The sequence below is a fragment of the Ambystoma mexicanum genome, chromosome 3q (assembly GCF_040938575.1).
Source record: "Ambystoma mexicanum isolate Mex_15411 chromosome 3q, UKY_AmexF1_1, whole genome shotgun sequence".
Taxonomy (NCBI): Eukaryota; Metazoa; Chordata; class Amphibia; order Caudata; family Ambystomatidae; genus Ambystoma; species Ambystoma mexicanum.
This window is the reverse complement of record NC_090926.1, coordinates 541,085,970-541,111,392: the sequence shown is the minus strand read 5'-3', so window position 1 is coordinate 541,111,392 and position 25,423 is coordinate 541,085,970.

Genomic DNA, 25,423 nt, shown 5'->3' with positions numbered 1-25,423 from the left:
AAACAGAGAAACTGCAAAAACAGATCATCACCAATCACTTAGACCCACTATCCGTAAAGCTTGAGAACCCAAGAAACCCGAGGAGCTATATCAGAAGATGGGTATACTGCAAACCGGGAGGGAGCTGTGTATGTATGCACTGGTAATTTGAAGACCATGTCAACCACTATGGACACCTGGGAGGAGTGACCAAAATATGGAGAGTAAGAGGAGATAAAGAAAAAGATATGTTTGTGGTCGACAAGTCAACCAGAGGGGGGACTCAAGTGGGAGAATGGGAGAAAAAGCTCCCCCCAATCTCCTCGCGACCAATGCCTAGAGGATCACGGCCCAGACACCCACCACAAGATGAATTTGTCTATCTACCAGACGACCAAATACCCTGGTTCAAGAACATAAGGCTATGCCCACTAGACTGCCCTACTCAAGCCGAGACCTGCGGCATGGATGAACTCAACTAAGACCTCAACAACAACCACCCACATCGTTAGAGATGCCATAACGACCTAGCCAACTGCCAAGAACATACGTGCCATCATGCACACTGGTCACTCACGCACCAACCCACACGAAGAATATATTCAGTGCTATGACGTAGGTGACGGATACACCCACTGATGCGCATCTTTATTATTTTTCACATAGGTTTTTCCATAATGCAGAAACGCAAGACGCATAAAGCACTCGCGTATACGCTTGCTGACGCTTCTCCCACCCCTCGCATCGTGATGAGAATATAACGAAGACGTAATGCTGCTTATGAAGCCATGTCAAACCGCAACACAGGTGCCGTGCATTACACATCCCTACCCATGAACCAGGCCCAAGTAGGCCGCAAGCAAGAACCGCCATGAACACTGAATGAGTGAGAGTACAAGTGCTGATCATGCAGAACGAGCCCAGCGGGAGCTCACAGCCAAGGGGACGATGTTGCAACTCGTATGCTACCAGCCGGCACCAAGGTCACACCTGTAAGCAAAGCCAAGCACACAGAAGCAAAATACAACTTTAAATGTGCAGAATTCCGCCCCAGCCACGGTCTCTCCACACGTGACCAAGCCAACCTGACAAAGTGCCAGACCCACGAGGAAGAAGTTGCCTGGGTCCCACGTCTGGGACACAGGTTGCAACAATGAAATGACCAGATGGACACCTACAGCGATGGGAATGGCCTGCTCTCAAGCCTATGAGCAAATCCACCCATTGTCTACACAAACACATAGTTACACATTGTTGCTAGTGACAGGTACACCGTGAGCTGGGAACAACGATGGTCCCAGACTGGGGGGCTCGCGGGAGGACCAATCAGAACATGGGGGGCACTCATCACTGACGCCACTAACATTAGCCAATCATCAGGGGTCTTCGTGTAACAATTTTCAACTATCTAATAGAAGGGACAACCCAATTATACCACCTGACTCATCCTCAACCACTAATATTGCCCCCTATATGTATGCTATACTAACCCTACCACTCGAGGAACCAATCCGGAGTGGCAATAGGTTTTTCGCTAACTTTCCCAGGTGATGCAAGTAGCGCGTCATACTGCGGCAAAAAGGGCCTGCGAGCCCCACGAATTTTGAGAGTCTGGACAGACGCGTATGATCCTAGACCCATCCCTGCCGTTGTTTTAATAAACAGCAGAACCGCCTTGCTTCTTGTGTGTGTCTCATACTCATTTTTGGGGAACACGGGAGGAGTTGGGGCCTACCAGCCCGGAGGTCCGCGGACGGCTCAGCCGACCCCGGGATAATCACCCCGACAATGTCTTTCTGCAACCCATAGAAATAGGTAGTTTTAAATTCATTGGAATTTGAATCAAATGATACATCAAAGTGAGAAAAATCTCTTTTTAAATCTTGTAAAAACTGGCGAGGGGATGTATTTGGCCCAGCTGTAATTGTGTAAGCAACTTTCTTCGCCTCCTGTAATGACTGGAATGGAGAAAAATGACGTCTAATCTATTTGTCAAACTCTGCCCATGTCTTGTTCTGCTGTTCATTTAATCCCCTAATGATACTGGCTGTGGGAGCGTCCAGAGTTAAATGAAAGTATTGTCTGTATTGTTCCTTAGGTATCTGGAGGGCTTTAAATATATCGTGCACCACCTCTAAGTGGTCCTCTATACAGCACACCCCTCATTTTTTAAATGGTTCCATCAGAGCTTTGATTGAGTTCATTATTTTAATAGGGATACTTGTGGCTATGCATGGTATTACACTACTTTGTGATTCAACCCTTGTTTCAGGCGTATGGGATTGGTGGCGGCCCCCAATGGGTGTGTCAAATCCCCCATGGGTGCTGCAGCCAAGTTCAGTTACCGGCACTAACTCTCTGTGTAGAAATAGAATTCAGCTCAACTCCATTGAATGTGGTGCACTGTTGTTTGTCCTGGGACCTGGAAATGCATAATTTGCTGTTCCAAATCCTTGCATTTTTTAAGGAGCCTATCTGCCTCCTTACGGACATATTTGTTTTCATCACCCATCTTATGAATCACATTTTTCATATCGCTTATTTGCATTTGGCATTCATTGAATTCTTTCTCTCTCTTGTCTTTTTCTTGAAACATTTGAACTATCTCTTGTTCAGCATTTTGAAGATCACTTTGTTTCTCAAAATGTTCTTTTTGTAAAATCTGCCATTCCAAAATAACCTCGTCTTTATCTTGTCTAATATGATCTACCAACCCTTTCAAGTGTTTTAATTCTTGCTCACTATCCTCAAACTGTTTCTTTCTTTGGGACAGTTGAGCGTCGAGATCTTTACATTTTGACTGCATGTCCTTTTGACATACCTCTAGTTCTGCTCTTAACTTTTCGTCTTGTTCACTAGCTCCATCAAGTTCAACTTTTAATCTACTAATCAGCTTGGCATCATTTTCTTGCATTCGCAGAGACCTATTTAAAATGGACCATGTTTTGGCACATCGCTGTATCAGACAATCTTTCTCTGCATGTTTATCAGCAGCATGTAATAATCTCAAAAGACAGACCTGGATTATGCTACCTTCTGCAAAAATGCTGTCCAATGGTTCTTTCTGCACTTCACCATAGATACGGTCATGCCACTCTGTGGCAATATTTGATGACCATGTCCCATGTGCATATAGCTTTGCCTCCAGATATTGCACTAACTCTGGGAATGTGCCCTCCATTTGAGACATTCTGAAATTCACTTCTAGTGTCACACTGCTCTCATAAAATGGGTTCCCTTAAATGCCTGTATGGTAGTGTTAGACACACTTGCCACGCCCAGTAGGTACTCGACAGCCACTTTTCCGGCCAACGCACCATTATTTGTAAGATATTTAGTCTTATTGGGGTACATTTGGGATTTGGTGGGATTTTCTTACTGTAAAAATATTGGCAGTAATTTGATGGTTGCACTTAGATTGGGTTTGGCATCCCATTATTTTAGTGACCATACCTTGTTAGCTTATATTGGTGGTAATTTTAGTGGTATTTTGTTTTGCAGTAATTATTTCTGTGTTATAGTGGTGAGCATGGTTTCTTCTTTATACTATAACCTCATCATAAAACAAAACCTTCCTTTCGATTAGAATTTCTCTTAGTTGTCTGTAGAGAGCCCCAGACTTATGCACTGTTAGAACCTAATAATTTTATTCAGAGCACCACCTACAGTTTGCGGCTGGTATCACTGGCTTATCTACATCCAGTAATCTATGTACCCTTAGGCATTACTGGCTCATGGATGTCCAGTAATCTATATATCATATCAGATTCCTTCCCATAAGCATGCAAGGAAGGCACACACACATACACACACACACACACGCACGCACGCACGCACGCACGCACGCACACACACACACACACACACACACACACACACACCTGCTTTATCACTGAATATTATTAGCTTCTTCTGGGTTGTTATTTTAGCTGCAGTAGTAAATTGACAAATGCACTACTGAACAGAAATGAACCTCCCCTGTATACTTTATATATATAAATGAGTTCACAGTTGCAAAAATGACACCCAAATCCCATTTGTTTTTATATACACTCATTATATTATACACAAATCTTATTCACACATCATCAATTCTTACCATGGGTACATTGCATCTTCATCTGTAATACAAAAAGAAAACAAAACAGAACAAGCAGATCTTTTGAAACATGGGTTAATGTTTGCACATTCTGAACATGGGGAAAAATAAACATGCAGTGACTTCCTGGCTTCCCTGACCTGTGATAAACCTCACCCACTCATACAGCATTTCCCATGGTCCTCACTTGGCACCTACATATCTTACCAAGATTTGTATTTCTTTGAAGCTCCCAGCGTGACCTTGCTATTTTTGCAAATGCAGGCCAGTGTCAGCGCAAAATGATTTTGTAATCTTGTGTGGGGAGCACCAGTGAGATATTTCCCACAGCCAGCGCTCTGACCCCTTTTGAACTCTGTCCGTCTTCACAGCCCAGCACAAACTAACTCCTCTCCGCAGTTTTTGTCATCAGGAAATCCCGGATCCTTTCCATTTTTATATAATTTCCACCAATCAGGTTAACAAGGATGTGTTCTGTAACAACCCTCATGTTCAGAACAATGAGAGCTTCAGAACAGAATTACTGTTTCATTTTGGTTTCCTGCTGCAACGTTCTTTCTGCTCTCCACAAGCTAAAGTAAATGCCAGTGTTTATTTAAAATGAATTTTAGTAGTGCCACTATAACATGGATTTTCGCCTTATTTTGCACGAGACTACATTATAATGTTAGGGAAGTTAGAATTAGTATTTAGCAATGTTAATTATGTTAGCCAGTCATATAATTTAATGTAGTTTCCATGTATAAGGTATCCAAAAAAAAATATGGTGCACTTCGATATTTGGCCTGGCAGCACTAAGCTTTTCTCTGCGTGCATTTCATTGATTTGATTTGATTTGATTTGATTTATTGATTTATAGAGCGCTTTACACCAAGGTGCTGTACAGTGGAACAACATAATACATAACAACATCAACAATGTAACAGATGTAGCAAAATTACATCATGAATAATTCAATAAAACAGTGAAAAGAGCAATTAACTGAAGGGGAGGGGGAATAGGGGAGTGGGATTAGGTGGGTAGGGGTGGGGTGGTGGAGAGTTGGAAGAGGGAATAGAAGAGAGGAGGGTAGGAGAGGGGAGAGAGAAAATCAAGGGGAAGAACGAGGGGGGAAAACTCTTTGCAGTTTCAAGTTGGGCTTGGCTGTGTTGTAAATTCTGCACTTTGCATACTACTAACACCTTTACATGTCATACTGGCAAAAAAAAAAAAAAAAAAAATATATATATATATATATATATATATATATATATATATATATGCCATATTACTGCTGGCAACAAAAATGCCACTACATTTTGCAATAAAAAAATGCCATTACATTTTGATAAAATATATATATCCTTACAGTGGTCAGATAACTTCAACCAAAACAAGAGAGCTTTTACTTTCACGCTTGATGAGTATTCTTTTTTTATAAAGTCACATTCCATAGAATTGGTACACATGTTAAATGTTGCTATGCTTGACTATGTAAGATGACCCAAGTTTGAAGTTTGCTTACATGTTCAAAATCATTTTAATTTGTACGTTGTTGCAATAAATTTGTGAAATCTTCTGACAGGGCCACCCTCCCATCACTGGGATGTTAGCAGTGATATCTGTAGGATTTACCCCCGAGCCTTTGATATATAATTTGAAGACCTGGAACCAAGATGCAGCTCTGTCTTGACCTATTTCTTAATCATACCTTGCCTAATGGAGTTCCCTCAAAGTTCATACCTTGCAGCAGCTTATTCTTTCCTGTACATACTATGAAGAGCACCTAAATATGGGACAGCCATGCCACAGAGCGTTAACACCTGCCAGAGCATCGGCCCCTTGACCCATTACAAATGCTTGATGCAGATCAGTAAGCACCATGTAGAGTGTTACTTTCTTTACTTTGATGCTCTTGTAGATGATAATCCAGAGTAAAAGGCAACACTGTACCTTGCAGGTTCCACTCCTAAACCCATCCGGTATAGAAGATATCCTGCCCGTTTGTTGTGAACACATCTGTAGATGGTTTATACATACTCTATCATACATTTTGAGTGTGGAATGAAGGAGTGAGATTAGTCAGCAGCCTCAAGGATAGTTATGACCCCCTTTCCTGATTATCGGGACAATCAGGATACCTCTACATGACTCAAGGACCTTAAGAGCCCCATAAAGGTAGGTCATGTCTATAGAAATCTCCTGGTAGGCTTTCTGGATCAGGGGATTTGTTTGAAACATCAGCTAAGAGTGGCGCTTTGGTCTTGCCCAAATTAATGGATGACAAATGAGGTGCTAGTGAACTTGGTATAATTCCTGTCTTGCTCAGAGCAGTTGTATGAGGATCATCCATCATCTACTGAAACTGCAAAAAATAACGGCCTGTGTACTTCCCTTGGTAGAATGTTATTTTATGTTATGTTAATCACTTTTTTGAAGCACAACAGTCACCAATTAAGGCATTGTGGTGCTGTACGAAGACTGAGAAAGGGAAACAGCTTAAGTAGAAGAGAAACAAAAATTGTAGGGTAATTGAATGTTTGCCCAAGGCTTCAGTGCAGCCTAATTGGCCATAGCCTTCATCATTCTTTGTTTGGCCCTTATTCTGAGGATGTTTTCTGGGCACTTCCACCCAACAGTTCTGAAGTCATATGTGGCATGCATCATAGCCCTATAAATATGAATGAGGGTGCTCATATTCTTGTTAAATCCAATTCATCGTAGCTTTATGGTGAAGCAGAGAGATTGATTGAGCCAGCATTTTGGCGAGGATAATTAGAATTTTAACCATGTAACAGTAAGACCACTTTGATTTACCATTCAGAGTTTCCCTCCTAGAATGTCTAGATGAGGACTAATTGTTGCTGAATATTTAATGTGGCATGAAGTAAAACCTGTTACAATACAATTTAAACATTTTATTTTTATTTAAGTTTAATTGGTAAACATAGCATTAACCAATATGTACAGTAATAAAAACAAATCTGAAAATAAATACAGGTTATATACCATAAAATGTATATTCAATGCAATGAAACATTACTGAAATGACTTTCCCATTTGCTTCAATCAACCATTTTAAGATAATTGTTTACAATCAATTGCCAAATATAATATGTAGGATAGCTCAACTTTAAATCATTCCCGAGTAAAGCTGCGCCCAGAATTAGTCCATATGCACATTGCTTAGATCCAAAACCAAATTACTGTATCCTGCACTATAAACTTCAGACAATAGAGAGCAGGATGTGAAGAAATGGTGTGCCGCTTCAATGTCTTTGTTGCAAATTGAACGGGGTTTCTCCTCATACGGAATGTTAATTGAAGCCCCACACCGTTCCATAGTGGGCAATTGGTAGAAACGCGTCATTATGAAAGGTCGAACTTTGTTATCACGTAGTTTAAGAATATATTTAAAAGGAGAACCTATTGGAAATCCTTGTGAGATATACCTATAATAGGTTGATTGGATGGATAAAGCTCAACAATATTGATTCTATCCCATTCTCCTGCTTTTTTATTGACCTGCTTAATATCAAGAGCCATGTTAGTCGAATGCTCTGCCATAACCAGTATGGTTTCATGAAATGTTCTTATGTCTATTAGCCATTTTCGTAAAACTCCAATACTCCATGTTCTCAAAGCAGCCATATATGTTGCTACATTTGGCTCTGTTCTATAATTTGAAAATAGAATACACTTCTATGGGTTTTACAGCAAATATGCATGGTGGTTGGGCTCAATTCATTATATAAGGCCTCCACGGGTGTATTTGGTAAAACCCCCAACGTATTACACCATAGTTTGCCTTTGAGCACCCTTAGCCATTCTAGTTCTTTAGCCAGCAGTATAACAATGTGACACTTAGCCTGGAATCACACCTGTTTATCTTTCGAAATCTTGGTCTAGGGGTTTTCTTTCGTCCGGACGGCTCGGGTTTCGTAGAGACACAGTCGTGTGTCCTCCGTCGCCAGTGTGCAGGTGATTTCAGATCGTGGTGAGTATGCGTTCAGCTCCAGGAAGGATGAAGAGGAAATCACAGAGTATCAGAAGGAGGGACGCAAGGAAGGAACCAGGAACGTACTAAAGGCGGTAAGGAAGTACGTGCTATGACCGGCAAGGCCCCGGGAAGTAGGACCGCTAATAATTAAGTGAAGGGAGAGAAGGGGGGCTAGGACACAACCAGGAAGGGAGAAAGGTGCTATTAAGCATGAAGGGAAAAATGTACGACCACACTTGCCGAAGTTCGGGAAGTTGGCGTTGAGACGTGCAGCATCATGGGGGTGTGTCACTTTTCAAGGAATTGGCGAACTCCAGGAAACACTAGAGCAGTAGCTGTGCACTAGTGTCAGCCATGTTGGATTCACCTTGAAAGGGATGTGGCAGTGTCTTATGGACCACGTAGTCCAAAAGGGGCTGAAACGGCGTATCATGACAGCATGCCCCCTCTTAAACTGCGATCTACCTGGTTTGCCCAGATGGGGTAAGGGGAATCGTCATAGCAAGCGAGGGGCATTCATATTGGACGTAGGTTCCCAAGTACGTTCGCTGGGTGGATATCCCTTCCACTCCACCAAATATTGTAGACGACCCTGTCTATATCTGGAGTCACAGATTCTGGAAACTTCAAATTCAACTTGTGCCGAGGTAAGAGTTTGGAGGAAAGCCAGACCTTATCCCCTATGGTATATTTTATACCGGGTCTTCTCCTGGTATCAGCATATCGCCACCATCCTCTTGACTCATGAGGCAAACAGCTATCTGGGGGCACCCATCAGGAAATCATACCTCGGCAGAGGATAGAAAACCTCTTGCACTGAATAATATGAGTGGGGACTTACCAGGACTCCATTTGAACACCCTGACTGGAACACAAAGAAGCTGCTCTGTTGCAGAGCAGGAATGTTATACCTACATAAAGAAAATGCGACAGCAATTGGTGTATTGAATGAAATAACAGGGATACATCAATAACAGCTGACATACTTACCTTTTAAACCCTATAGGCACATCAGCACTTGGGATCAACACCTGTAAAAGGAAACAAGATAAGAAAACACGTGAATACCACGCACTTATACAATTAAGGTGACGGTAAGTGCTGCGATAAAAGAGACATTAGACCCCCTAATAATAAACAAAAGCAAAAAGAGGGTGTAACATGATTTTGACTAATAGTCATTTATTTGACAGAGACCAGAGAACCTGGGAGAAATAGCAAAGAGACTGACCCGATGCTCTACCTCAGTAGACAACAGATGGCGGTGAGAGGAACTAAGACATTTGAGTTATAGAATGACCAGTAGTCAAATGCCTCCAGGTCCCTGATTTATGCATTTTCCCTTACACCGAGCCGATGTGCAGATGATATGTCCCATCTAAATGGAACACGCCGGATCCAGACAAAGCAATTGAAGGACAGAGAAATGATTCAACAGTCTTTTTTATGAAAGTACAGAGTGCCCAAAATAAGCATAATCTATAGTCCTGAAGAAAGCGGTAAATTTTTATTTCCCTGCTGAAACCGGTTGACAAATATGGGCTCAGGGTGATGACCTGATTCACTTGACTCATTTACAATCAATATATGAGCTTGGCCAAAAGACATCCCTTGTTTTTACTATACACAGCAGTAAGGGGCCCTATGAATATTGGACCACAGAGTGCTGTGATTTTATTATAAGTCACACCAAGGGGCAGCAACACAAATAAAGTGATTTGTTGACACCCACACGGCGTGCACCTTTTAGAAGTGTAGGAAAGTAGTGAGCCAGGATAGGGTGAGTTTTCTTTGGCTGTCCCCCAGATCCAATCAGGGACAGTCGCTCAAAGGATAGATACCTTTCCCCCTTAGGGACATGTAGTTAGAGTTAAGGACATAAGCCTTAGGTATAAATTGTTCTATTAAAATAGATTCTGCTCGTGATGTGTTAAAAAGTACTGGGGAGGAGACAGAATCCAGTTTCCCATGTAACTCAATTTTTATTGACTGCCATTCGGTAAAAGCCTGACGGATAGCAAGCAATTTCTTCTCCAACACAGAGTAGTGCGTTTCACTGGGATTTAGAGTGTGAGACAGATAAGCTATGGAATGTTCTTTTGTATCTTCCGATTCCTGTTTTAATACAGCCCCTATGGCGTAATCTGAGGCATCAGATTCTACTAGGAAGGGTCTGTCAATGTCAGGTTGAGCCAGGATGGGTCCTTGAGTAAACCTTTGTTTTAACTCTTGAAAGGTGGATTCTTGGTCTTTTGTCCAGTTGAAAGGAACGCCTTTTTTCAGTATTGCAACTATGGGCTGCACTATTATATCTTGGAATAGACCAGGGTGTCGTCCAGATAGATGATAACAAAAAGGAACAGCATGTCTGAGAACACTCTGTCCATGAAACGTTGAAACACTGCTGGAGCATTAGATAACCCGAATGGCATCACTAAGTACTTGAAATGGCCGAAAGGTGTCCTGAAGGTGGTTTTCCACTCATCGCCTTCTCTTATTCGAATCAGATGCTATGGGCCCCGAAGATCAAGCTTGGTAAAAAGTACGGCTCCGTGGACTGCTTCCAGGATGTCTGAAATGAGTGGCAATGGATAACGGTCCTTGCGAGTACATTGGTTGAGGCCCCGATAATCCAGGCATGGTTGAAGTTCCTTGGTTTCTTTCTTTAGAACAAAGAATAAGGATGCCCCTGCAGGGGACTTAGTTGGGCGAATGGTGCCGTTGGAAAGGTTAGTGTCCAAGTATGCACGTAGGGCTCTCTTCTCTGGTTCCGAAAGTATGAATATCCTTCTAAATGGTATGACGGCAAAGTCGTTGTTTTCAATGGCACAGACTTCGGGGTGGTGGGGCGGTAATGCTTGAACATTATCTGATGAGAACACATCCAGGAATTGTTGATAAGATTCAGGTACCTGGAAAACATTAGACACACTGATGGATGGTTTCTTAAACTCCATGTCTTCCGAGGAAGGGGGTTGCATCCCCTGGGTCGGGCAATGTGAAAGACAATATTCTGATCCTAGGAACAAGGAACCTGCTGCCCAGCTGATATATGGGTTGTGTCATTGAAGCCAAGGCACCACCGGGTAATGAGCAGCTTTTATAATGTCAACGTGCAAAATCTCCTGATGATTGTTTATAGTTAATAGCAAGTCTGTGGTTTGTTGAGATATGGGCCCTGAACATCAATTCCTTCGACTGCCTGTATGAGATCCTTGGCTTTTCGAGGAATATGGTGTTTCAGCGCCCTATCATGGTCAAGGAATATGCCCATTGCTCCGCAGTCTACCAGGGCCAGGACGGAACACATTTCCTTATTGGTAATGGACAGGTACACCTGAAGAATCACCAGGCTATTCGTAGGTTGACCGATTTTGCTTGGAGAAAACTTGGAGCACGTATCCTTCTCCTGAAGCTGGGTTCCATTCAAGATCGGGAGCTGGCGTTTCCCGAACGCCGAGGTGGAGCTATTGGGCAGTTTCTTACAAGGTGTTTGTCAGATGCACAATACATGTATTGTTTCTATGAGTCCTTTCTTGTGAAGAAATGGGTCCCCTCATGGAACCAAGTTGCATTGGCTCAGGTTCTGGTGGAGGATTAGAAGCTGTCTCTTTAGGACTGGGATGATCCAAGGGGGCTCTTGTTGGCAAGGAACAAGTTTTTTTCTTTTCAGCCTTTCTTTCCTGGATGCGGAAATCAATTTGCAAAGACAAATCCAGTAAGGCCTGGAAGGAACTTGGACGGGCCACCCGGGCAAGTTCATCCTTGATCTTGTCATTCAATCCGCGACAAAACAGAGTGAAGCAGGATTCTGGAGCCCAAGCAGCCTCCTTGGCTAATTGTTTGAAACGGGTGTCATATGACAGCAAATCTTGAGTGCCTTATTGGAATTAAAATAATTTCTCTTGGGCACTGTATACCAGTTCTGGTCGATCAAACATAGTTTTAAAGGCATCCTCAAATCCTTCATGGTTGTCCAGGAGTGGGTTCCCTGAATTTACTAAGGGCTTAGCCCAGGCGAATGCATTCCCTGAAGGGTGAGAGATTATAAAACCCACCTTGGCCCTGGGTGTTGAGAAATAGTATGGTTTGAAGGTAAAGTCCACTAAACATGAATCAAGGAAGGAACGCAGTGCCTTGGTAGTTCCATCATATGTGTCCACAATACCCCCTACCATGGCACTTTCCTGGAACGCCGAATCTCTGGAGAGCACAAGTTGTTTCAATGCTGCATTTTCTGCTTTTAAATTCTGTACTTCAGTTGTCAGTTCTTGCATACCTCTCATGAGGTCCTGAACCACGGCTTCCATATTAATGTAAATATTCAATCCTTGGCGTCTCACACTGTCACACTTAGCCTGGAATCTCACCTGTTTATCTTTCAAAATCTTGGTCTGGGGTTTTTCTTTCTTCCGGACGGCTCGGGTTCTGTAGAGACACTGTCGCGTGTCCTCCATCACCAGTGTGCAGGTGAATTCAGACCGTGGTGAGTATTCGTTCAGCTCCAGGAAGAATGAACAGGAATTCACAGAGTCTCGGAAGGAGGAAAGCGAGGAAGGAACCAGGAATGTACTAAAGGCGGTAAGGAAGTATGCGCTATGACTGGCAAGGCCCCGGGAAGAAAGGCGCTATTAAGCATGAAGGGAAAAAGGTAGGACCACACTTGCTGAAGTTCGGGAAGGAAGTGTTGAGACGTGCAGCACCGCGGGGGCGTTTCTCTTTTCAAGGAACTGGCAAACTCCTGGAAACACTAGAGCGGTAGCGGTGCACTAGTGTCAACCATGTTGGATTCAACTTGGAAGGGATGTGGTAGTGTTTTATGGACCACGTAGTCCAAAAGGGGCTGAAACGATGTATCATGACAGACAATGACCTGATACATGCATTGAAGATCTTGAGCAGGCCTTCCATCGAAAAAGTCATCATTATGGGTTATGAATGATCTAATAGCATTACATTTCTTGATCACTTGGTTCTCGATATCATTTGCCATTAATTTATAATTGGAAGTATTATATATAGGCATACCAAGATACATATAACATTCAACAATGTCAATGGTGATTCCATTTATTTTCCATACAAATTATCTGGATCTATTTTCTTTCTTGCCATTGACAATCATATTTTTTTTTTTTTCTCAAAATATTGACTAAGTAATTTGTCTTAGAATAACAGCCCGATGGGGGTACAGTCTCAAATGACTCCGTCGGCTGCAAATGACAGCCAACTCCCTGATTGGTGTCCTATTTTAGGAGGAAGGTTTTGCAAGTTATTTATGGTATCATCTATATCAGACACATGCAAATTATAAGGTACTGGTGCGAGAGTGCATCCCTGTTTCAAGCCATAGTTTGAAACACCCAATTTCCCCCCTTGGTTAGCTTGGTTAGCTCTAACATGTACTGATGTGAGCAAAGTGCCATAATAATTTGTTAAATTGTTCAATCCAACCCCAAACATTGTAATTTCCACCACAGTCTTTGTCTGATTACTATGTTGAATGCCTTGAAATAGTCTATGAGGCAGATGTATAAAGCTTCACCTTTATTGATCTGTGTATATTGAATTACGTACACCAAGTGCTACAAGTTAGCTAGTGTATCTATTCTTTGCCTAACTCCTGCAGATTTCTTTTAAAGATGTTGTTAGTTTCTATCTTTGACAGTGAGTCAACAATCGCCAAAAGGCAATCGTTTTCAGGCATTTCCCTAAGGCCATTTTTATGGCTTGACACTAGTATGGATTTCTTCCAAGTGTTGGGGATGGATCCGATTCTTATTACCTTTTTGAAGGTTTTCTGAATAACTATTGCCCAGCCTCTTGGGTTTACTGTATACACAATATTTGCTACTTGCTCAGGGACAGGAGCTCTCAATGCTTTAATGTGATTATAATATTTTCAATCACTTTTGCTGTAATTATAAATCTGTCTTCTGCCTACGTTTCATCTAGTTTTAACATGGTTTCCTTAGAAGCAAAGGTTTACATATACAGGTCACTAACATATCTCTTCCAATTTTCATTAGTGATCATATTTATTTTGTTCTTTTTATCTAGATCGGAAGTGTGTCATTTGTATATGCCCCAACATTTGTGAGAATCTGAATTGTGCAGAGCGTTACACATTATTTGCCATTGGACCCTGACTATGGATTGTTTGTGCTGTCTGACCAAGTTCCAGTAGTTTGGTTTTAATTTGGAGAGGACCTTGCTTGTCTCGATGTTTAAGAGTACCTGTTTTTTTGCAGTTGAGATTTTCGTTCTAAACTTGTACTTTTTGAATGTGATGGCTATATCATGTACTTTGCCAGGCCTATTGATTTAATGGATACTGTTTTGTATCTGTACAAATTCCCTCAACTAAAGTTTCAATCTGATCTTAATATATATTGAAATCAATAATTTCTATATTGACAAAATATGCAATTAGCTTCTTAGCTTCACCATTAAATGTTTTTCATGTCCTTAGAAATATCTGGCAATTCCACCTGTAAGAAATCCCTTGTAGAAATAAGGTGCAGTTGGGGTAGACTATGGAGAATCTGTAGAATTTGGTTGCATTTTAAAAAAACACTGTTGTGCGTTGCAAACAATTCATGCATTCTGATTTTATTGCAAATGGAGCTTTGAGGCAAGTCTGTTCTCATTATAAATTGAGTCTAATTGGTTTGCTTCTCACTCATACTTGTATTAAAACCCTTATTCCTAGGAAAAATGGCCACCCTGTTAGTTTGATTAAAATAGTTTTCCTCTTTAGTGATATTATTACGTGATGAACAAGTGTCCAACGTACCCTTCTGACCCAAACACGTGGGTTGGTTATAGTTTGCACTAGTTTGATTCATGGATAAAACTTTAAATTGATTCATCAACTCAATAAGTGTGTGCAGGATTAGAGACATCAATTATAGGTTCTGTCTGTGGTTTTATTTCTATTACTTCCACATTCAAGATCACTTTAGGATGAATCTCACTTGCTCTTACACGCCTAAGTTCCACTCTTCTACGTTTCTTATGCAATCTTCTTGATTGACCCAGCTTAGACTTACGATTTTGTTTGGGGCTTTCAACAGATTGGACAATGAGTTGCTTGGCTCTTTTGACAGCAATTTCTACTTGGAATGTACGTGTCTTCGACCTCTGAGACAAATTGGCATCAGCTGAGTATGTATCCTCGAAGCTGTTTGCACCATTCTCTAATTCGGTATCGTTCACATCTTCAGCCATTTCTTGTCTGCTAACTGATTGAAATATTCCACACTGGTGGGCTGATAATACTACATCTACCAATCTGGTTAAACCCGCTATCAGGACCTGTTGATCCTTGTGGAGTAGAGACTATTACATAAAGAAAGTACTGCCTTTAATATGATCAATCACTCAGTATCCGATTGATCTTCAACTCTAGAGGAGCCCAATGAACTACAAATTGATGAGGTTTCATGTGCGAGTGATGATTCATATAAGCTTTTTGCTAAATCTTGTGATTTGGACAAGTTAGAGGTATTGGATGGTGCAAAACCAATAATGTTTTCCAACAAATTTAGGTTGATAGGATTAGTTATTAGCAGCTGTTCACCAATGGAGTCCCATTGGAGGCTTTAAGTGATGAATTGTTATTAACATGGTCTGGCATGGAAACCTTCACCTGTATCTGCACTTCACTCATGGCCAACAGTGATACAGCTGCTGGTGGGTGTTCAGACACTAATCACACTGGTTTCATGAATGAAATCATTTTCCACTGTTCTCCTCATTGTTGAGACAGCATTCTGTTTTCTTCTACTGCTGCAACTATAGCTTGGGCATAAGCGTTCACGCACAATTTGCTATTGACATGTTGTTTTGAAGTTCATATTTGTGTCCGTTACATGCTTACAAGTGGCATTGCTTGGATTACACAGCTGATAACTGTTCTGTACTACTGCATCATACACATGATAATATACCCACTATGTAGAGTCACTCATTCAACATTCATCAAATCAGCAAAACTGCCAAACTTTAAAACCAAAAATGTTGCTGGACTTGTTCCGAGTGCACGCACGTCTCCTTCAGTTTTTAGAGGGTTTACAAAGAGCAGGTGTGCTCGACGAGACAATCAAAGGCACAGAGTAAAGAACTAATAGCGAGGCTCCTGCCAAACTGTAAAAATGAAAGACTTATATGTTACTCACATTAGACTAATATAATTTGTTCGCTAGGTTGACCCTTTCTTTATTCATATTGTATATACCTCACTTACATTTTGGGAGAATGAAGTAAACATAGTCATACAACTTGAAAATAGTGAATGAAATGCTATATTATTCTTAATATTTGTTTACAATGATTAGAGAAAAATTACCAAATCACAACTCCACTTTTCTAAATAATATAATATTTTCCAATTCATAGAAGGTACCGCAGCCCAACAATGAAGATTACTGAGGCATACTGCGTAAGGAGTCTTGATTCTATTAAAGACACAGAGGTGAGCATTATGCTTCACCCTCTTTAATGCCATGTTTCAGAAGTGTCGACACATAAAATGAAAATTACTTAACTATTCATTTTCCTTTTAATGTCTTCTCTTATTTCCTTCTGGACTACATTTCCCTCTCGTCCTACTCCTTCTTGTGGTCCATGTCACGTCCTGTCATTTGCTCCACCTCTTCTTTGGATGCTCTGAACTGATCCTCATCTGAAACTCCAACAAAAACACGAAAACCAACAGTTCCTGGAAACTTTCCTGTCCAATCCGGTATGCCACTCCACACAGTCTGAACACTCCAGCGAGCCCTCCAGTGCTGCAGCTGTCTCTGCTTGCTCAGCCAATCGTCTGGTCATCTCCTGTGAACCAGGTAAAAGGTACCATTAGGGGGGCGAAATACATCATTAGAATAACACACTTCCCCCAAGCTGCGCTACAGTGCATGTGAAGTAATGCTTGCCTCTGTGTCTTTAATAGAACCAAGACTACCTGTCTAGTATGCGGGGGGAATCGTCATTCTATGCCAAGACCGGAGGTGAGCATTATGTTTGTTTAAAGCTCCCAATAACTGCCTCTGCCATTGACAAAATTGGCTTAAAGTAAAAATGTCTTAAAGGAGCTATCGCTGGCCCAGTCTACCACTTGCTAAATATTTGTAAAGCTACCCCGGTTGTGAACGCTTTCGAGGCCATAGAGCCTCTCACTGAATGTGCTCCAAAACAAATCAGGTCAATCCCTGCTAGTTGCATGATCTCACATACCCATCAGGCAATAATGGGCATTGCTACCACCCTGCATAGTTTCCTATGTGCATTCAAAAGTTGTGACACTCCTGCCGATCGCAGCTCTGCTGTCCTGATCTCATACTCATTTATGCAAGCGGCTATGCACAACTTTGGCTGCCCGGTTCAGTAAGGGTATGAGATCGACTGGGAGTTCGTCTTTGTCCTCCAAGTCAGCATGAAGGTAGCTCCATCCGGCCCGTTCACCTTTCTGTCCACATCTAAGGCCTTAGTGCAGGGACGTCATTTCACCAAAATGGCAGGGGTAGCGGAAGTGACATCACATGAGTATTGACCCCCTGATGACACCACAGGAAGTGATGTCATTTGACCCCACCCCAAAGTGATATTGCGGGTAGCGATGGAACACAACCTTTCACCTGTTGACAAAACAGTAAGTGGCATCACATAGCATTGTACACTATGAAAAATATGATTACGATATCACTATAATGTGATGTACATTTCATACAAGAACGGATCGCCATATGTATTGTTAAGATTAGTGTGTATGAGCCCATATTACCAAATTACTGTGAATGCAAGCAGACGTCCATGACCAAAAGATAATGATGTGTTATTATATAGCACTTACGCTTAAGCGCTTTATATAGAAAAAATATATACCCAAGATCACCCAACCTGTGTTGGTACTCATTTATCGACTTCACAAGGATGAAAGGCTGAGTTGAGGCATTTAAGAATAGACTAAATAAGTGACTCACCCCCTGAAGTGTGCCTGAAATAAACCTTTAAAAAGTCTAGCAATTATTGTATAAAATTCCAGAAAGACACATTATTTGATATTCCTATTCTTTCTTATTTAGGGTCAGTGCTGAAAGTGTTAGATTTGTGGCACTCCTGTTCTTATTTTTTAAGGGGCCAGAACAAGAAAGCCAGCCACTCCAGAAGTAAAGAGCCACATGCATTACAAAAATGAAGTCTTTACCTTGCTGTAAGAGAGAGGCCAGGAAAATGAGGATCACTACTATAGGGGGAGAAACCGGAGGAATACCTCTCCAATACTCTGACAATTTGCTCCATGCTGTGCCGTAGCACCTTCACGTAGAGGGTGTCCACAATTCTGCGATGAGCTTAGCAGCCTGCTCCAAAATGCCTGGCATTGACCAATGCTTCCTGATAGCTTGCACAACATCAGGGGGAGCGTCTCCTTCACTCTCAGAGGGTGAAATATCCCAGTTACGAGATATGAGAATCCATGGGAAATCCGGAGAAAGTTCCATCAGAGTCGGAAACCACACTTGCTATCTCCAAATGGGGGTCACCACTATTAGGGTCGCTTTCTCCCTGCTGGTGTTGATCATCATGAATGGGGGCAAAGCATAGTGCAGCTTCCCACTCCAGTCCTGGAGAAACACGTCCAACCCCAGGGCAGTCCGGTCCAATTGCCAGCTGAAATACTGTCTCTTCTGCCCGTTCAGTCTTGAGGCAAACAAGTCCATATCTACCTGCCCCCAAAGTAGCTCCAGCTGCTCGAATACCTCCTTGTTTAGTTTATAGTCGCTGGAGTCCATCAAGTGACAAGAGTTCCAGTCTGCCACTACATTGAGTGTTCCTGGTAGATACTGTGGTCACTGAAGTCCCTGTCTGTAGGCAGTAATGCCAGAAATATTTCGCTAGCTCTGCCAGGAGCCTGGATTTTGTCCCTTCTAGATGGTATATGTGCCTGACTGATGAAATGTTGTACATGTTCAGCGGGATGCAAGAGTTTACTTTCTACTTCGTCAATGCTTTTATCGCAAGTGACCCAGCTAACAGTTCTAGACAGGTTTATATGAAGATGCAACACTTCAGAGATTCATTTTCCTCCTGTCTCTAGTGCGCCGCATCACTCCCCAACCAACTTTGCTGGTATCTGATGCTATTATTAGCTTGGCCGGTCTATGGGGATGGCACGCCCGTTCCATGCATCCATACTCAGTAACCACCACTCTAGCTCTGTGTTTGACTCGCTCTCTAGGGGAATCGTCTGGTGATACTTTAGGCCCTGCCACGGGTGTATGATCTTCAACCTCTGGATGACCCTGTAATGTGGCTTGAATGGAGGATGTCAACAGTCCCACTATTCTCGCTAGAGCTCTCTGTGTAATAACTTGTTTGCCGAGGCATGCTTTGATCTCTCTTTTGATATCTTGGATCTTCCTTGCTTTCAACTGTAGCGTTGCCTTCTTTGTGTACACTATGAATCTTAGAAAACCTAGCCTTCTTATTAGAGTCATACCCGATTTCTCCTGATTGATTAAGAACCCTAGTGACGTTAGCAGCTCTCTCACCCATGTCATTTATTATATCAGTGTGTCTCTGTCATCTGCCAGTAGCAGTATATCATCCAGATATATAATTATGTGGATCCTTTTCTCTCTGATCTCTGCCGCCACCGGTATCATGAGCTTGGTGAATGCCCACGGTGCGGATGCTAGCCTAAAAGGCATCGCCTTGAACTGCCAGAATCGCCCTGCCCAACTGAGCACTAGTAAATGGGCGAAATCCTGCTTTCATGGGCACTGTGAGATAGGCGTCTTCCAAGTCTATCCTGTGCAAACAGTCCCCTTCTCTTAGAATGTCCCTCAGCTGGTGAATACCTTCCATTTTGAAATGCCTGTATATCACCCAGCTGTTCAATTCTTTCAAGTTTATGACTGGTTGTACTTTCTCCTTTCTGTGCACTAGGAGCATATTGTTCACAAATCACAGTGTTTGCGTAAATGGCTCCATGGCCGCCTTCTTCTCGAGCTGCCTTAGCTCGTAGTGAAGGCTTTATATCTCTGCTTGCGCCATGCAAATTGGGTGCAGAACTCGCTCTTGCCTCGGGGTCTGCACAAATTCTAGCTGCAAACCCCATGTTGTTTGCAGCACCCACGCATCGCTGAAAAGTGTGCACCAGTTTTGCCAGAACAGCAATGTCATCCCCCTACCAGCAGATAAGTAAAGGGTATCCCCTGTGTTAGAGATTTGTGCTCTTCCTGCTCCCCTGCTCCTGCATCCTCTGGGAAATCTTCCTCTGCAGGGGAAGAAAGAGTCTTGCTGTATGTTTTCCCATTGATGGGCTCTATTACCCTGGGGCCTTCTTGAGGACTGGAAGCGACTGGGCGGTTGACCCCTATAGTGGCCAGTCCCAGTGAATACTCTGCTTGGGAAGATTTTCCTAATGGAGGCCAGAGCCTTGTCCAGGGAGGTATAGGGCCCTACGAACCTCCCCACCTCTTTCCCAAAGGTTTCCCCAAGTTTTTTGGCTTTTCTGAAGGCCCAATGTTCCACTGCTGATGCACAACAAGAAGGCTCAAACCAAGCATTCTATCTATCTATAAGTCAAGCAAGTGAACCCGCTATGACTGGCATAAAATAAGTTTTATATCCATGTCAGATTTGCGTGTGGACGCTCCAGCACATTAAGGGCATAGGGGTACAAAAACATCCACCATTGTTGAAAGTCATGACAACCAATGTCAGATCTTTTCACGGTCACAGCTGTAGGACACATTTCTCTCACCCATGCACATCCTTTGAAGTCACGCAAAACAGTGCTGCCTCAAACTGCATTCTCTATTCACACTTCTGGAACTGAAGGCCGCCCCACATGTTTTTATTTACCACACACTAAGTTCAGCAATTACTTTCGTAATGCATTCAGGCTTTTCAAACAAACAAAATAATGTGTACCATATGAAGAGTCGTGTTGTCATAAAGTGTCTCCAATCAAGTGAGTGTACATGCGAACACACACAGTGCGTGAAGGAAGATTTGCTTCGGAGAGAAGTATTGTGCACATCTGTGTGCCATCTGAACCCACAATGTTGTGGCTGGGATGGGATTCAAATGCAGTGAATTGTATAAATGATGTAGGGGATTCGCCTTTCTTATGAAAACATTCTTTTGGTACAGTGCAGTGTGGTGACAAGGACTGCATGCTGGCAGGTAGCTTAGAAGAAAAGTCTGCTCCTCACAGACTCTGGAAAGGCAGTCGAGGTCTGTAGCAGGGTACACTGAATACTGCAGAAGCCATGTAATGCACAGATGGGTCCACATGATCAACACGTTTAACTATTGTCTCCAATCGAGTTGTATGAAATGGCCAAGAACTGAGTGTGATGACCATCTGTGCAAACAATGACAATGGCTCCCTGTAAAGCAAACCTGAGACCAGTCACAGCATTTTGAACTAGTTAGTTGCACATGACAGGTCTCAAAGCTACCACAGATTACCTTATTCGTGAGTGTGGGAAGAGTGTTCCTTGCAATTTTACAGATGGCATAACTCAAAGTAATCGCCCTTCACTACTGTCTCAATCTAACCGTGAAACCCTAGATCAGTCTCCCCTATACCTTCCAAAATTATAATTTATAATGGAAAGCAATACCATTAGGGCAGTGCTGGCTCAGTGCACTAAGGTATCCGGAGGCAAAGGGGGACCAGCAGCAACACCTCTTTCTTTGATCAATTAGAATTGAAAGAGCTCATTCTCATCCACATCTCACATCTGAGCCAAGCAGTCAACACCGTGGAAACACCAGTTGATGGATCATGGTTATCCTTGGGATATTATTGATTTAACCCTATGACAAGTTCATACCTGTTGTAGCGGTTTGCTATATAGGAACATATATCTACACAAAATGTGGGTGAATGGAAAATTCAAAAAGGACAGATTTCTTGAACTTCTAAACAAGAATTCTACACAGTAAGGTTAAGAAATATTATTTCCCAGGGGAGTGGCATGGAACTCCACTATCAGCCAAATTCTGGGCCACACAAGCTGGTATGGCTCTGAAGTCCCGAATTGCTTAGAAATGGTCTAATGAGGGGATGCCACATCATTCCCTCCAAGGTGTGTGAGCTACACAAGGTCTCTCGGTGTGGCACTTCTTCTCATCGCAGGATCACTGTGCTGCGATGCCTGCAGGCAGCACTGCTCCCCTCCACCCTCAAGCCAAACCTGACAGATGCGGTCAAGGCACCAAAATACTCCCCCCCCCGCTCCTTAACTTACTGAGGTGAGGGGTGGAAGGCTCTTCTCCCTTGGTGGATACAATTTTTGCCAGGCTGCACCTGGCAGACCAAGCACGGCCTCTCTCCCATGACTCCTCCCAATCACCACTCCAATACCTTCTCGTGCCACTCTCAGCAGATGCAGCCCTGCGGCCCAGTAGATGCAGCCCTGCTAGTTTCTAAACTCTGCTCCTCACTTCTCATGACGTTATACTATCTAGTTCCCAGAAACCACTCTAGACAGATTACCTTTTTTTTAACCCCCATTCACTGGAAAGGCAGAACTTAATAGTTGTATAGACCCCCATCCTTGGGCCACACCTGGAATTATGGGCTTGTAAATTGTGTTAAACTCCCTCGCTGCACTAAGGCCTCTAACTCGATCCTCAGGGCCCATAACCCCTGGCACAGTCTCAGGGCGGCTAGGATTATATACCTTCAATAGCACATGGACTTGATTAATGATCTCCTTTCAGACAATCAGAATGTTCATACAACACTCCATAGCTACTGGTATTGACTGCTTTTCAGGCATTCTAACTTTATAAGCAGCCAGGGAAAAAACAGGAATCCTTTCCCTGCATTCAAAAAGAGCAATGCAATTTTCCAGCGTTTTTTCATTTATCAAGACACCACTAACTAATGTTTCACACCAAAGTGAAAGCTAAAACATAAAGTATGCTATAATTTTTGTAAATCTAAACCTTTCACTTTAACATTGTACCCAAAGCACTGACATGCATAAACTGTTCCCATTTAGTTAGTTCTACAGTTAAAATGTTTACAGTATGAAGACAAATGGTCTTGGTGAATAGGTCCCATACTTTAAAAAACCCAACAAATGATGTTTACAACATATTATTCTTCTACTCTCAACGGCCTTCCATCAATCAACCACTGTTGATGTAGTAACTATCGAAAGAATAGAGGGAGCATCCAAATCCAACTATTTCTTTAAAAAAAATAAGTTACACTATCCGAAAAAAAACAATGCTTACATTTTTTCCTTGTTTTTGAGATTTGTTTTCAGTGTTCGTAATTGGTTGGTTGGAGGTCAGTACTAAACTTTAAGTACACTGGGAAAGCGGTTCAGAATTGAGACCAATTCAAGCAAGAACTAGGGTTGCCAAGGAGTTATAGTCCAGATATTGGTGGATGAGCAAACCTATCGGCCAACTCAGGATGTCTTTGTGTAGAGTGTTGAGACCTGGGTAGGAAGCAAAAACATTGTAAATGCAAGTATCAATGCTTGGGGGATACCTATGCTTTTTAGCAGAACATGCACTACCTGTTGCCTACCCACGTTCCAACCCTTCCCCTACCCCAAAAATATAAAAAAAACTCTCCCCCAACTTATCTGCTAGACCGGACCTATGTTCTCTGGTCCCAACGCTCCTTCCTCCTGCAGCCAGCATAGAAATAAAGAAGGGACTAGGTCTCTTTCTTTATGGCGGTGGCCATCTTTTTTCTTCTTCAGGAGAATGGGTTCATGCAATACGCATGGAGTCCATCTACCGTGAAAATAATGCAACTATTCACACCCCAGCCAAACCCTATGGTGCAAATATCTATCATCTCCTTGTCAGGGAAAGACATGGCTGGTAACAGCCCAAATCCCTCACTGAGGCCCTCGCTTCACTCGGTTCTACCGAGGCTCATGCTGGTGGCTGTTACTGGCCATGTCTGCCCCCAATGCGGGGGTTATTGCCATATTCTGCCAGCTTTAAAAATACCATATTGGTGCATTTTTGAATGATACCAGAAACTATACTATGACCATGGGCCTCATTCCGAGTTTGGAGGCAGCCATGGTGCTTTTACACGGGTCCGTGTAGTCGGAATGGGGACTTACCAGGTCATTCTGACCTTGGAGGACCCGGTAAATCCCCATTCTGAAAAACCATTCCACATTCCCATTCGAGCCCCCAAATAGCAGGCCCATTATTAGCTCCATAGTCCCCTAGCGGCTCCCGGTAAGGGACCTCGGAATGCGGCGGTAGGGGGTTAACAGCACCGGCATCCTTACCGGCGCCGTTAACCGCCTACCGCCGTACTCCTAATGAGGCCCCATGTATTCTTTCCTTTCTAATAGAGGGGCGATGCTTTTATGTATTAGCCAGTATTTCCTTTACTTTGTATAATTAAAATGGGTGACTATTCTATTCCCCTCAATTTGCCTCTGCTTCTGTTGTTTTTAATTAAAGTAGGAATGCACTACCTGAAACCGTCCAGTAAGTGTTTGACCTTTCTCATTTCATGTTTCTTTTTCTACATGAAGCTAGACCTGCCGTTCTTGTAACATTAGAACTAGGCCCCAGTGCTTCACTCTCCTGGATATCTGCACCAAGCATATATTCCTAATCTATTGTCCACTTTCCCTACTCACTGGCTTTTCATAAAGCTCTAGATGATTGTCCTTTTTCTGGAACTATCTGGCTATCTATTGCTGGAGTACCTAATAACTATCCACAGGAAACAGATCCTCTACTTGAATTACATCTGGTGTCCATGGCAGACACACTGACTCTTCTGAGATCTATGTGGCCCTCTTCCACTGGTGTAGTGGGGGACCCCATGCTGCCCGGGCCCAGGGGGGGGCAGTGGCATTGTGGGGGGCCCTCAGCAGGGTTTGCTAAGGGCCCGCCATATAGTTCATTCTCCTATCCATCAATGTAGAAATCAGAATTAGATTTCCTTTATTAAAAGTAAAAAGTACATTAGACACTGCACACAATTGGTTTGGAGCGGCACAGGAAATGAAGGGGGCTTTAATATTACACAAACTCCATAAGTGTACAAGGATATATTATGAAAAAAGTATTTACAAAATGAGACATGCTTAAATAAAGGAAGAATATAGCTTTCTGATAAGAGGAAAACCCCAGTGTCAGCTACCTATATATTCTTTTAAAATGAATACTCAAATGTAAAATGGTTTCCAGTCCTAAGCCAGGTGGGGGAATTGTAAACCCTGCCAAGGGCTTTCAGATAAGCAAGAGGGACTGATGCACTTGGAGATTATGGTGCCCAACTCATGGGGCCCTAACAATTTCATACGATTACAGGGATAACAGCCAAGGCCCCTTTTTCTTGACGTGTG